This window comes from Macaca mulatta, chromosome 4 (genome assembly GCF_049350105.2).
Source record: "Macaca mulatta isolate MMU2019108-1 chromosome 4, T2T-MMU8v2.0, whole genome shotgun sequence".
In the NCBI taxonomy this organism is placed as follows: Eukaryota; Metazoa; Chordata; class Mammalia; order Primates; family Cercopithecidae; genus Macaca; species Macaca mulatta.
In genome coordinates this window covers 68,678,732-68,692,785 of record NC_133409.1, presented here as the reverse complement: position 1 = coordinate 68,692,785, position 14,054 = coordinate 68,678,732, and the positions used below count along the sequence as shown (strand labels likewise).

The window sequence follows — 14,054 nt, the reverse complement described above, 5'->3', positions numbered from 1 at the left end:
TTTGGTCTTTGTCTTAATTTCTGCATTCGTCCCCCTTCATTCATCCAGTAATAAATGACAACAACACACTGCCACCAAATAGGTCACACACTTTTACCTTCAATCTCAGCCCAGCCCTGTCACCCCACAGGCCTCCCTCACCTCCCTATCCATGAAGCAACTCTCACCACCTCCCCCACCAACCAGCACCTTTTTCCCCTTGTTGAGGACACATCCCAGTAAACACACCCCGAGCTCCCAAGAGAACCTGTTCGGGGGGGATGGAAAGTGCCATTTCCCTCAGGACGACCCTGAGAACGCAGGTGAGTAGAAGCATCTACTTTGGCCCTTGGAGCCTAGATTCGCCTATTCTTCCTATTGGGAAGCCAGCGTCATATAGAAAGGTAGGCAGGAGTTGGCAAACTCTTTCTAGAAAGGAACGCAGGAAGCACTTTGGTCTTTTCAGGGCATGGGTTTTCTGTCTCTGTGTCAAGTCCTATCCCTTTGTAGAGCAACAGCAGGCCAGGACAACCTGAAAATAAAAAAGGGCCCAGATTTGGACACTATTCTAGGTTGCTGACCCCAGATGAGGATACACACAGTGACACAACAGTTGATGGCCCATCCCCTAGGGTAACATCTCCAGGTGGGGTCTCAGCTGCAACTCCAAAAGTCAGAAGCAGGTCCTAGCCTGCCTGTGGCTTCTGGGTGGTGTGGATATGATGGCAGTGGGGGTTCATGGTTTGGGGCCTACTCTCCCCTCCTTTGCAGCTGAGTGGCATCTATGGTCCACCAGGGCCATCAGGGTCATCCCCTGAAGCCTCGGGTGTGAGCTGAGGGTGAGGGGGTACAGCTATGTGGTGTCCTGGGGATTGGGGCCAACTGCTTCTGCAGCTTCTCGGTTCCCTGTGGCCCTGCTCCTCCCCATCGCAGGAGAAGCACCTGCGTCTTCTCACTGCCGGGCCTATCTTCCTAATGACATACAGGGTGAGGAGCCCACCCCGTAATGGGCTGCTCTGAGGCTGTGTGGTCACTGCCCTCCCATGGCTGGAGGCCCCATATCTGCCAGGGCGTAGGATAAAACGAGAACCACTGTTGAAGGGTGTGATGTATTTCCTGCTGCCAGTGGCATGGCCTTCCTTCTGGGCACTAGGTGACCCTGTTGATTCTCCAGTGAGGAATTGTTATGGACTCTACACAAAATGTTTTTTGACCACAGATGCTTCTAGAATCTAATGTGTACTGAGTCCTAGGGCCCTAGTGACAGGTCCAGCCACATTCATCACGCATGGATTGTCTGTGGCTGCTATCAAGATACCACAGCAGAGTTGATCAGTGACAACAGGGACTATGTTGCCAGCAAGCCCCTTATATTCACAATACAGCCCCTCACAGCAAGCTCTGCGGGCCATGCGTTTATGTGGGGAAGTCGGAAAAGAAGCTTTGCACTTGTTGTGAGGTTGAAGGGTCTTTCCTCATTGGAATGTGGACTCTGCTTCTAGTAATGGATCCTGGGTCTGTCTGAGAAGTGGCTTAGTGCTGGAAACTCGGCAAAGTAATACAGTTTTCTAATGAAATGTCCACTTTCTGCCTCCGGATGATCCAGCTCTCTGTTTTGTCTTTATTTATTGTAGTTAAAGTCCAGCAGGATCCGGGTGAGTCTCCATCTGTTTTGCCTCTTGGTCCCCCTTGTTCTATGAGCCATGAGCATAGCTCTCTGTGGCTCAGGACTCCAGCTGGCATTGTGACTTCTCTAATTATTTGCATCATTGCATCTTCCGTGCTCCTGACAGGTGACAGCCTCCACCTGGGATCAGTTATTTCAGATCATTACTCCCGGGAGCCATTTAGGGAAGAGTATTTCCTACCCCCAACCCCGGCCTTCAGCAACAGGCATTCCTGAGCTTCTTGACAGTCTGCTGCCTTCTCCCAGGGCCTGCTTTATATGCTGGGTAAACAGGAGTCCTCCAGGCCTCCTATGAGCACAGAGGATGGACATTGTTCTGGATTTTCACACTCAGACCTCCCTGGCATGGGCGCTTCTCTGAGCCTGTGATCCCTTCCTCTACACCCTGCCTTAGAAGTTCTAGATTTTTGGGGCCAGGCGCAGTGGCTCACGCCTGTAATCCCAGCACTTTGGGAGGCCAAGGCGGGTGGATCACGAGGTCAGGAGATCGAGACCAACCTGGCTAACCTGGTGAAACCCCCTCTCTACTAAAAAAAAAAAAAAAAATAGCCGGGCGTGGTGGCAGGCGCCTATAGTCCCAGCTGCTCGGGAGGCTGAGGCAGGAGAATAGCGGGAACCCAGGAGGTGGAGCTTGCAGTGAGCCGAGATCACGCCACTGCACTCCAGCCTGGGTGACAGAGTAAGACTCCATCTCAAAAAAAAAAAAAAAAAAAAGGAGTTCTAGGTTTTCCACTTCTCGCCCTGTGAACCATCCCTTTTCCAGGGTTCCAGGAATGCATCCTCATAGCAGGTGGGCATGATGGCCAGGGGCTTTGCCAATGTGTTAAATCCTGTGACTATGACAATAACCTCTTTTTTAATTCAAGTTGGATTCTGTCTTCACCCCATCCACTGTGCTGGAGCATCCAGGGCATCCCCCACACCTTCTCCCACCTCCCGCAGTCCACCGAGGCTGCTGCCGAAGGTCATCCTCATCGAGGCCTTTTTCCTGCCACAGCAGCCCTGGCACCTCCAGTGACAGGGTCATGTGCTGACTGACGTGGGCAGAGCCCAGGTGGGATATGTCTTGGGGGGGACATGTGTTTTTTTGGCTGCAGGGAGCATCCTCGTCTTGAACTCACATAAGGGAGACGCTCTAGTCTTTAACTAGTTGACATGACAGTCCTGGCTGGGGCACATCTTGCTCTGCCAGCCTAGCCCCTCAGAGTCCTTCACTTGCAGTCACCATAAGGAAGAGGAGGGGTCTCAGGTTCCACTTCCCCCCACACCAACCCCCTCCTGTGTTTTTCTTCCACAGACGAACACTGTCTTTGCTATGACTTCACCATCACTCCTGAGTTCAGACCTGAACCACAGTGGTGTGAAGTTCAAGGCCAGGTAGATAAAAGGCCTTTTCTTTACTATGACTGTGTTAACCATAAGGCCAAAGCCTTTGCTCCTCTGGGGAAGAAAGTCAATGTCACAAAAGCCTGGGAAGAACAGACTGAAACCCTAAGAGACGTGGTGGATTTCCTCAAAGGGCAGCTGCCTGACATTTGAGTGGAGAATTGAATACCCAGCGGTAAGTTAAAATTGTCCAGGACAGGAGGAAGCAGACAGGATAGTAACTTAGAGGTATTTATTGGTTTCATGTAAAAAATAAACCAGAAGTTTGTGTCACACAAGAGGCTGAGAAGCATGGGCAGGATGCAGCAGAAAGAGCAAGTCCAGGAGCCAGGAAAGGAAGCAGGGCGGGGCTCAGGACTTACCAAGATCAGAGCTGATCTCTTTCCAACGGGGCAGAGCCCCTCATTCTGCAGGCCCAGATGTCTTGTGAGCACGAAGCCCATGGACATGGCAGAGGACCTTGGCAGTTCCTCTTCAATGGACAGAGGTTTCTCCTCTTTGACCCAAACAACAGAAAGTGGACAGTGCTTTATCTTGGCGCCAAGATGAAAGAGAAGTGGGATAAGAACAAGGATGTGACCATGTTCTTCCAGAAGATTTCAATGGGAGACTGAAACTTGGCTTGAGGAATTCTTGATACACTGGGTAAAAACGCTGAAGCAAGTCAGTGAGAAGAAAACAAAGGTCTTGAGTTCAGATCTAATCAGCCAGGTGTGTGTGTGTGCATGTATGTGTGTGAGAGAGAGTGTGAGTGTGTGTGTGAGTGAGTGTGAACATAACCCCCTCTTGGGGGGCTCTTCCTCAGGGAGCTGGCATGCCTGTGCTCTCCCATCCTCCTCTCCCTTCTCCCTCCTGACTCCTTTTCCTCCCTACACTTGATTCTGCTCCCCTCACTGTGGATTTCTCACCAGCCTTGAAACTGGGCAACATGGTGTTTCCAGAATTTTATGCTTAATGTTCCCTCCTCCTGGGACCACTTTTCCTTTCCCTTCTTCTGCTCTGTTTCTAGAAATCCAACCAAACCGCCTCCAATGACAGCCCTGAGATCCTCCCTTCCCCTGCCCTGGGGCATGATCTCCTCTTCCAACACTGCAGGAGGGTGGGCTGTGCTGTCACTTTGTTCTCTCAGCAGCTGTGTGAGCTCCCTGAGGACAGGGACACCCCTTCTCCCTTCCTACCCCAGGACCTGTCCCAGGGGCTGCCCCACATCAGAGGGGGACAAAACCTCTGCCTTGCAGGATGACCTGGGGTGGCAGGAGCTGAGGAGGCATCTCCTCAGATTTGAGGGCCCGGGCATGGGCAGTCCTCTTAGTTGGGTTAGGTGCATTTTGGTAGCTTTACATGGGTGTGACAAGGGAAGCGGAATTACATCTCTGAGGCTAAAAGAGAGATCTAGGTCTAGTACCAGGAGGTGGGGTGCTGGGAGAGCCTTGGTACACCTAATTCAAAAGGAGGAAATTCACAGCTGTCTTCCCACAGAAAGTGGCTTGAGTTCAGCAATTAAGGTGGAGGTGAAGAGTAGAGGCTGCTCATGAGAAGGTTTTTTAAAAAGTCAGTCCCATGGACCCATGGGGTTCGAGTCCGGGCCATGAGGCAGCTCCCCTGACATCCTGCCTTCTATGTACTCAAGGTCCTGAGCCAGCTGATTGCCCTGTCTGGAGCAGAGTGGACTGAGACACAGGGGAGCTGAGCTGCTGCTGGAGTTCCATGGGCACCACTGGGCTGGACCAGCAATGAATAATGTGGAACAGGGACGGTCACCTTCAGAGCTATGGGTGCTGCTCCCAGTGTGGAGAGGCTGAGGAAGGAGAAGGAGGGATGTTGCCTGCAGGCCCACCCAAGGCCAAGGGCACAGGAATACAGAGCCCTCTCTTTGGATGAGTTCCTCAACCTTTTGCCATGTTTTAGGCCCTCTCATCAGAGGGTAGAGAGGGCCTTGAGTGAGGAAGCAGGCCCATCACTACCAGCTTCAGTCCTGCAGGACCCTCCACTCCATCCCCTGGTCAGGTGCAGGGCCTGGGCTGACTCTGTGATGTGACAAAGGAAGAAGGAGGTTGGTCCAAGCTGCAGGCACCAGGATTGGGACTCAAGGGAAAAAACAGGTTCCTTAGTGCAGGGGGCTCTGAGACGTGGAATGACTAGGGAAGGATTGCCTGGATGGTCTGTGTTCTCCTCCACCTCTTAAACCAACATTTGTGTCCTTTCGGAAGGTTGAAGATGATACCAAAAAGCCCCTGTGAGCACGGCCTCGATCAAACTCGCCCTTCTGGCTGGCCACCTGCCCACCACCTCCTGTGTATTTCTAGACCAGCAGGAGTTCCAGACTTAGCAAGTTTAGTGAAAGATTTCTGTTTTAGTCTACATCAACCTAGAAACTCTGAACTAGCAAAAATGAAACCAAAATGCTGGAAGGATTTGGAAGTCACAAATATACTAATGACTTCTGAGTGACACATAAAAATATTAACCACATCAATCTGGATTTCTCCATGTATGTTCCAAAATGTAAAGATCAACAAATGGTACAAATAAAATACCATCTCCTGTATCTTCAGCAAAATAGGGAGATAGGAAATGCCTCATCTCTCAGATCTCTGTCTGTGACAGACATGACGGAAACAATTGGTGAACCTTGAGAGGAGCATGAGTGTGAGATGGTGTCACGTGTGGATGTGAAATCTGCTTTGGCAATCATATTGTGGTTATTAGGAGAGTGCCCTGGTTTGGAGGAAAACCACTGAAGTATGGGTCATCAGATGATGTCATTAAAGATGAAGGGGGCACCAGGGCCTGAAGTGGGCAGAAAGAGAAGTTCTCTGGACTGTGCTGCAGCAACTGTGGTTCTTGCTTATTTCATAATTTGTCATACTATTTAAAAAGCACATCCAAAAATTCAAGAAAACTTACTTTTTAGAAATTGATGTGAAGAGGTAAATAATTCCATAAATGCAGCACAGCTCCTCCTCCTCCTGCAAAGCCAGGGCCTCCAGGTGTTTCCCTCTCACCCTCTGTTCTCAGCCTCAGGCAGCTTCTCCTGCCCCCTCGTCCCCTGCAGGCAACCCCCAGGCCCCTCTAGAGACTGAAGCAGCTCAGGCCCAGAGTTCCTTCATCACTTTCTAAATGTATGTCCTAATCCAGATGAGACTCAGATCCGTGAAGGGCTGGATTTCCATGGGCACAGGAGCTGAGGGAGGGTTCTCCTTTTGTCTGGGGCTCACTTTAGGGCACAGCCATTGATGGTCGACCAGGCCTGAGTCTACAGCTTCACCCCCTCTCCATGCAGCTCATCCCTGTGGTCACTCCACCCACCCACAACTGAGGAATCCCCAGCACATCCTCGTCTCAGTCACCATGGAGGCATCTGGAACTGTGGGCAGAAGTAGGAGGGAAGTGAGGGGCCCAGTGGCCCCAGCCTGCTAGAGACAGCTTAGCCTGGAGTGAAGACTGGTAGAGCCTGAGTCCCACTCTTCCCCCAGTCACTCAGCCCTTTCGCCATTAAATGAAAGAAATAGGCACAGACCTCCCACTCCACATAGTCTTCGTGTGGGGAGAACCTGCACCTGGTGACCTTCAATCCCCAGGGTCCTGATGCTGTGGGAAAGGGGAGGAGGCCTGGGCCAAGCCCAGGGCCTGTCTATGCTTGAAGACAGGGACATGGGATGGCAGTCACCTCTGTGACTGAGCAGGGACACAGGAACCTAGAAGGTTCTGGCCTGATGCACTAGAGCCTCTGTCCAGGAGGAGTCACGTGGTCTGGAGGACAACAGGCATATGGGGGTGGGCAGTTCTCAGACTTGGGAGGGGCAGAGCTTGGCGGGTCCAGGGATCTGTGTGTGACAAGAGTCTCCCATGCACAAGTCTGGGGACAGGAGCCCTGGTTAGTCCTGGGAGGAGGCTACTGGGAAGGCCTTGGTAGCCCCACCCCTGAGGCTGGGTGACCTGGGCCAGTGACTGGGGGAACAGGAAGAAGGCAGAAGGCTGTCAGGAGAGTCCTGGGCAGGACAGCCAGGTGACAGAAGGAGGGGCCTCTGTGCACACCTGGGCCCTCCTGCCTCACCCCTGCTGCAGACTCCTGGCCACCAGACGCAGGCCAGCCCAGGATGGGGATAGGGTGGCCACAGGTGACTGTAATGGCCATGATCTAGAGATCACACATTCATAATGGAAGTTAGCTGACATTGTGGCTGAATATTCTTGTGTGAGGTTCTTCAGCTTTCTAGGCATGGATGTCCACATGTGGAAAATAACAAATGCTATGAATACAGATGACGAAACGAGTAGATCATGCCAGGAACCCTGTCCTTGCACATGCTGAGGACTCAGGGAAGGTTTCCATTTTCAGTTATGAGCCCTGTGGCCCATCCAGAAGTCAGCAAATGCTAGGCCCACCCTGAGGAGAGCTGGAGCTCTGAGTCCAGGCCGTGGCCCCTTCACAAACATGGGGTCTCTTTGAAGAGGTAAAAATAAAGAGAGAGAAAAAGTAGGGAGGGAGATCCAGCAAAGATGTGACCACAGACACCGCTAACAACCACACAGTCTGCTCTCACACACTCTCTACCAAACAAGCCCTCCAGCACCCCCAGGGTTCCCTACCCTTGATCTTTCCCCTGTACTTTGCTGCAGACACTCACCTGCACCCAGGGGCTCACCAGACATTTTTCACCCCTCTCTTCACCATTCACTGCCACCACCCAAATCACATCCTTTAGTTCCCCATCTCAGCCTGGCACTTTTACCCACACAAACCTCACTCACCTCCCCATCCATGAAGGGTCCTCACCACTTTCTCCAGGAACCAGGGGGATCCAGGACCCACTTACCAGGAATCCAGAGTCTTTTTCAGACCCACAGAGGATGATTCTTCTCTGTATCACCAAGTGAGCCTAACATGATTTAAGTGGTGGTTGGAGGCAGAGGGAACGACTGAATGAATGAGAGAGCTGTGAGAGTGAATGGGCTCAGAAAGAAAAACCCCAGGTGCAGAAGGGGAGCTGCAGTGGATGCTATAACCCCCAGAGACCTGAAGGTGGTGGTACCGTGGTTGGAGACCTCCAGGCTGGGCAGAATTTGGAAATATGTGTACTCGCCTGGGTGCCCAGAGAGTCTTTCCAAAGAGGAGAAACCTTGGCTTGCAACAGGTATAGAGCTTCATCTGCATGGAATCTTTTAATAAACTTGTTGATCACAGAACAGGAGACTGCTCTTCAGCCTATTTGATTGAGAGCAGAGTGTACTGGGGACAAAAAAATTCTAGCCAGAGCAATCGGCAAGTGAAGGAAAGAAAGGGCTTTCAAACAGGAAAAGAAAAAGTCGAACATCTCTCTTTGCCAATGATGTGATTCCATATATAGTAAACCCTAAAGACCCTGTCAAAAGGCTCCTGGAACTGATACATCAATTCAGTAAAGTTTCAGGATACAAAATCAATGTATACAATCAGGAGCATTCTTATACACCAATAACATTCCAGCTGAGAATGAAAGCAAGAACACAATTGCATTTACAACAGCCACAAAAAAAAAGTGACATGCCTAGTAGTTCATATAACCAAAGAGATGAAAAATCTTTCCAAGAAAACTACAAAACATTGCTGAAAAAAATCAGAGACAGCACAAATAAATGGAAAAAATATTTTATGCTCATGGGTTGGTAGAATCAATATAGGTAAAATGGTCATACCTCCAAAAGCAACTTATAGATGCAATGCTATCCCTATCAAAATACCAACGTCATTTTTCACAGAATTAGAAAAATCTAATCTAAAAATTATTTGGAATTTAAACAGAGCTCAAATAGCCAAAACAACCATAAGCAAAAAGAACAAAGCCAGAGGCATTACATTGTGCGATTTCAAACTATAATATAAGGCTATAGTAATCAAAACAGCATGGTACTGGTACAAAAATAGACACTTAGATCAGTGGAACAGAATTGAGAGCTCTAAGAGAAACCTTCACACCTACAGCCATCTAACCTTCAACAAAATCAATACAAATAAGCAATGCGGAAAGACTCTCTGTTGAACAAATGATGCTGGAATAACTGGCTAGCCATGTGCAGAAGAATGAAACTGAACCCTTGCCTTTCACTATATATGTAAAGTAACTTGCTGTGAATTAAAGATTTAAATGTAAGTCCTAAAACTATGATAATCCTACAAGATAACATAGGAAATACAATTCTGGACATAGCGCCTGGCAAAGATTTCATGATGACGACATCAAAACCAACTGTAACCAAAATAAAAAATCGACAAATGGGTCCTCATCAAACTTTTGCTGTGCTGAGCTTCTGCACAGCAAAAGAAACTAGCAACACAGTGAACAGCCTATAAAATGGGAGATATACCTGCAAAGTATGTATCTGACAAACATCTAATATGCAGAATCTACAAGCAACTCAAACAATTCAACAAGCAAGGACAACAATCCAATTAAAAAATAAGAAAAAAAAACGTGAACAGATACTTTTCAAAAGAAGACCTACAGGTGGCTGACAACATGAAAAAATGCTCAATCTGGGTAATTACCAGAGAAATGCAGATCAAAACCACAGTGAGCTACCATCTCATACCAGTCAAAATGCCAATTCTTAAAAAGTCAGAAAACCACAGATGTTTGTGAAGCTGAGGAGAAAAAGAAACACTTAGGTCATGGTTGCTGGGAAAGCAAACTCAGCCACTGTGGAAAGCAGTTCGGGGATTTCTCAAAGAACTTAAAGTAGAACTATGTGACCCGCAGTTCCACTGCTGGGGATATACCTAAATAAAATAATCTATTCAATCAAATAGACCCATATTGTTCATTGCAGTGCTATTCTCACTAGCAAGGACACGGAATCAATCTAATTGCCCAGCAACAGTAAATGTAGTGAAGAAAACGTAGTATGTATGTATTATGGAAATCTATACAGCCACGAAAGACAACAAAATCACGTCCTTTTCAGCAACATGGATGGAGCTGGAGACCATTATCCTAGGTGACCTACCACAAGAGTAGGCAACTGCATACCGCAGGTTCCTGTTTATAAGTGGGAGCTAAATATTGAATACACAAAATGTAAAGATGGCAACCACAGACACTGGAGATCACTAGACAGGGGAGTGAGGAGGAGCACATGGGCTGGAGAACCAACCACTGGTTACAATGCTCATTGTCTGGGATCATTGAGACCCCAAGCTGTAGCCTCCCACAATTGACCCATGTAACAAACCTGCATGTGTACTCCTTAATCTATAATGAAAATTGAAATTAAAAATGAATAAATATTCTGATGAGGATGTGGAGAAATAGGAACGCTTTTACATTGTGGGTGGGAGTGTAAATTAGTTCAACCATTGTGGAAGACAGTGTGGTGATTCCTCAAGGATCTAGAAGCAGTCATACCATTTCACCCAGCAATTTCATTACTGGGTATATACACAAAGGATTATAAATCATTCTGTTATAAAGACACATGAACACGTATATTTATTGCAGCACTATTTACAATAGCAAAGACTTAGAACCAACACAAATGCCCATCAATGATAGACTGGATAAAGAAAATGTGGCACATATTCACCATGGAATACTATGCAGCCATAAAAAGAATGAGTTCATGTCCTATGCAGGGACATGGATGAAGCTTGAAACCATCATTTTCAGCAAACTAACACAGGAACAGAAAACCAAACACTGAATGTTATCACTCATAAGTGAGAGTTGACCAGTGAGAACACATGGGCACAGGGAGGGGAAAATCACACATTGGGGCCTGTCGGGGGGTGAGTAGGGGGTAAGGGGAGGGAGAGCATTAGGACAAATACCTAATGCATGTGGGGCTTAAAACCTAGATGACAGGTTGATAGGTGCAGCAAACCACCATGGCACATGTATACGTACGTAACAAACCTGCACGTTCTGCACATGTATCCAAGAATAGTAAAATAAATAAAAATGAATAAATTTTAAAAATGACACGAGGCCCAAAAAAAGTGGGTTTAACTGACAGGGGCAAGAGAGAACTCTGCACTATGAACTCTAACCCTGCTCTAAAAAATAATTCTCATTTAAAATGATTTAAAATAATTTAAATATTTTAAATGATTTTAAGTCATTTAAAATAATTCTAAGGTGTATGATCACAATTTTATAAAAATTACATATGATTGTACTTAAACTCTAACATTAAGCTGTGCATAATGGAATTTCAGATGATTTCCACCTTGTTCTTTATATCCTTCTTTTTTTCCCATACTCAAGTGACATTTTTTCTTTACCCTCAGGAAGTCATTGCTGCCAGGCGTCCCCTGCTGCACCCACCCCCTCCTTTCCCACTATCCACCTCAGCCCTTTTTCTGGCCTGGGACTGTGGCTTCCTTGGCCCTGAAGGCACAAGAGCTGCATTCTGCCTCGGGAGAGAGGAGGACACAGCACAGGTTGTGGGGGTGGTCTCTGCATTGCAGAGAAATCTAACAGCTCAGGCCCTCTATCACAGAAAGCTGCGTTTCTCCACCATGTTAGCTACGACTAAGCCAACCTTGCCCCTTTCCTGAGTTTTTCTTCTCACTCTTCCCAGCTGGGAATTCATATTCTTGAAAATTCATATTCTTCCACCTAACATTTCTTTCTACTTCTTGTCTTTGCAATATATTCTGAGTTATTGTGCCCAGAAAACACTGGTCCCACCATGTCCTACGTTACTATCTAAAGTGTAGTGAACAAATGAACAAGAAAGAGGCCCCTGCCTCAATCAGTGCCTCTCATTTATTCACTCACATGGCAAGTACAGCCTCCAACAATGGACTGCTGTGGATGCTTCTCTGAAGAAAACAGACAAAATCCTTGCTCCAGTGGGAACAATAGGTGAGCATAATGAGCAGGTGCATTGCATCGGACGTAGGAAGATGACAGATGATTCAGGGGGTGGAGAACAAGGTTGTGGGGAGGAAGAGCGGGAAAGGAGCCCCCAGGTCCTCAGTAGCCTGAACAGGAAGGTCTCTAAAAAAGGTGACATGTGAGTCCTGACTTCATGGGGGTGAGCATTCCCGCAGGAGGCGGAACCCTCAAATATGGTCTGAACAGCAGAAAAAGGCGGCTATCATCTCTGCTGAAAGTGACTCCAAGGCTCATTCTTCAAATATTTCAGTAATCCCAGAGTGTTTTCTCACAGTGAGTTTGTGCCAAGTTCCTTGTCACCCAGTTTGTCCCGTGCGCGTGTGTGCCTGTGTGTTTGTGTGTGTGCATGTGTCTGTAGGTGTGTGTGTGTTTGCATATATGTGTTAGCATGTGTGTGCCTGTGTGTTTGTGTGAGTGTGTGTGCATGTGTCTGTAGGTGTGTGTGTGTTTGTGTATATGTGTTAGCGTATGTATGCTTGTGTGTGTGTGCATGTGTCTGTGTGTGTGGTAGCATATGCTATATGTATATGTATGAATGGTGAATTGATTTACTGGTTGATTTGCTGTGGAGGGAGACAGGGACTCCAGGGAGTTTCCTGTTCATCCCCCTAACCTATCCTCCCTTCTGACATTCCCTCCTCCCTGTGGAAAGAGTCTACCCCAGTAACTGAGGGTTCATTATTGCAGACTTCTCACAGCTCCCCAAACTTCTGTGATATTTGGACCCCCAGGCCTCCTCCTCATGATTGTCCCTCTGCCATGTGCCCTGTCTTCTCCCATCTGGCCACGCTGTATTCTTCCTATTCCTACAAGAATAGTCTGAAATGCCACCTCTCAAGAAGCCTCCATGCAACTCCCCAGGCAGAATGAGTCACCCCCTCTTCTGCCCTCTCAGCCTCAACCACCTCAAGGACATCACATCAGCAGCAGCAGCCACCTGGGTGTTTGTTTCTGTCCCTGGATTCTAAGTTCCTGAAGGACTGGACACATCCATCACCCACATGTAAACCCAGCACCTAGCACAGTGGCTGCCTTACAATAGGGTTTAAGGCACACAAAAGGAATGCAAACATCAGACTACCCTACAGCTGCTAGAACTCAGAAAGGGATCCCCATCATTTAAGGGATTGGACAAAGGTCTTCATTTCTGTTCTTCCCAGCACCAACCTCCATGGCTGCACTCATCCCTACTCCTTCCTCCTGTTAAGATTGGCCAGTCAGGAGAGGGGTAGGGGCAGGAGCAGCTACACCTGGTCTCCTCCACCACCCATGGTGGGGTGCACCCTTGGTGGGACCTGGTGAGCATGACAGCCCCTGGGTCTAGGGGACTTGAAGCCTCCGCAGCCCCACAGAGGAGGAGCTGTTCAGTCACTTGCAGAGACAGCCAGAGAGTGCTTCAAGGACTGCAGGGAGCTCTGGAGAAGCAGGGAGTTCAGGACCCTCTTTTGTGGGGCGTGAGAAATTTAGGCAGGATCATGTCTATAAAAGAGGCTGTCACTTTGGGTTATCAATACTTTCACCTCCCTTCACCTCCCACTTCAGAATGCACGCTTTACTTGTTTTTATGGATTATTGTGTCAACCAAAATGAGAGGTCAGAATCACCCTAAAGATCTGAAACTTCTTTGAGATTTGACAAATGTACAACATTTTAATGCCACTTCTATTTTTAGGAAGCTGTGACTGAAGAAAACATTTTATTGTATAGCATTGCCCAAATTATTTATTCAGTATTTTCTAAATCTACATAATGTCATACAACATGTGAAAAGTAAAAAGCAAAAACTTTTTGGGCCACGAGTGGTGACTCATGCCTGTAACCCCAGAACTTTGGGAGGCCAATGCTGGAGGATTGTTTAAGACTAGGAGTTGAAGATCAGCCATGGCAACAGGGTGAGACCCTGTCTCTACAGAAAATTTTAAAAATTGACCAAGTGCAGTAGCACGTGACTGTAGTCCCAGCTTCTCAGGAGGCTAAGGCAGGAGGATTACTTGAGCCTGGGAGTTTGAGGTTGCTGTGAGTCATGATGGTGCCACTGCACTCCAGACTGGGTGACACGGTCAGAGCCTGTCTCAAAGAAAACACCAATAACAACAACAACAGCAACATAAGAAATAATTTTA

General features: G+C 47.8%; 1 pseudogene; it reads left to right on the top strand.

The window, feature by feature from the left end:
* Positions 1–151: 151 nt before the first annotated feature.
* LOC144340609 (UL16-binding protein 1-like) lies at positions 152–6,371 on the top strand (annotated as a pseudogene).
* The last annotated feature ends 7,683 nt before the right edge of the window (positions 6,372–14,054 follow it).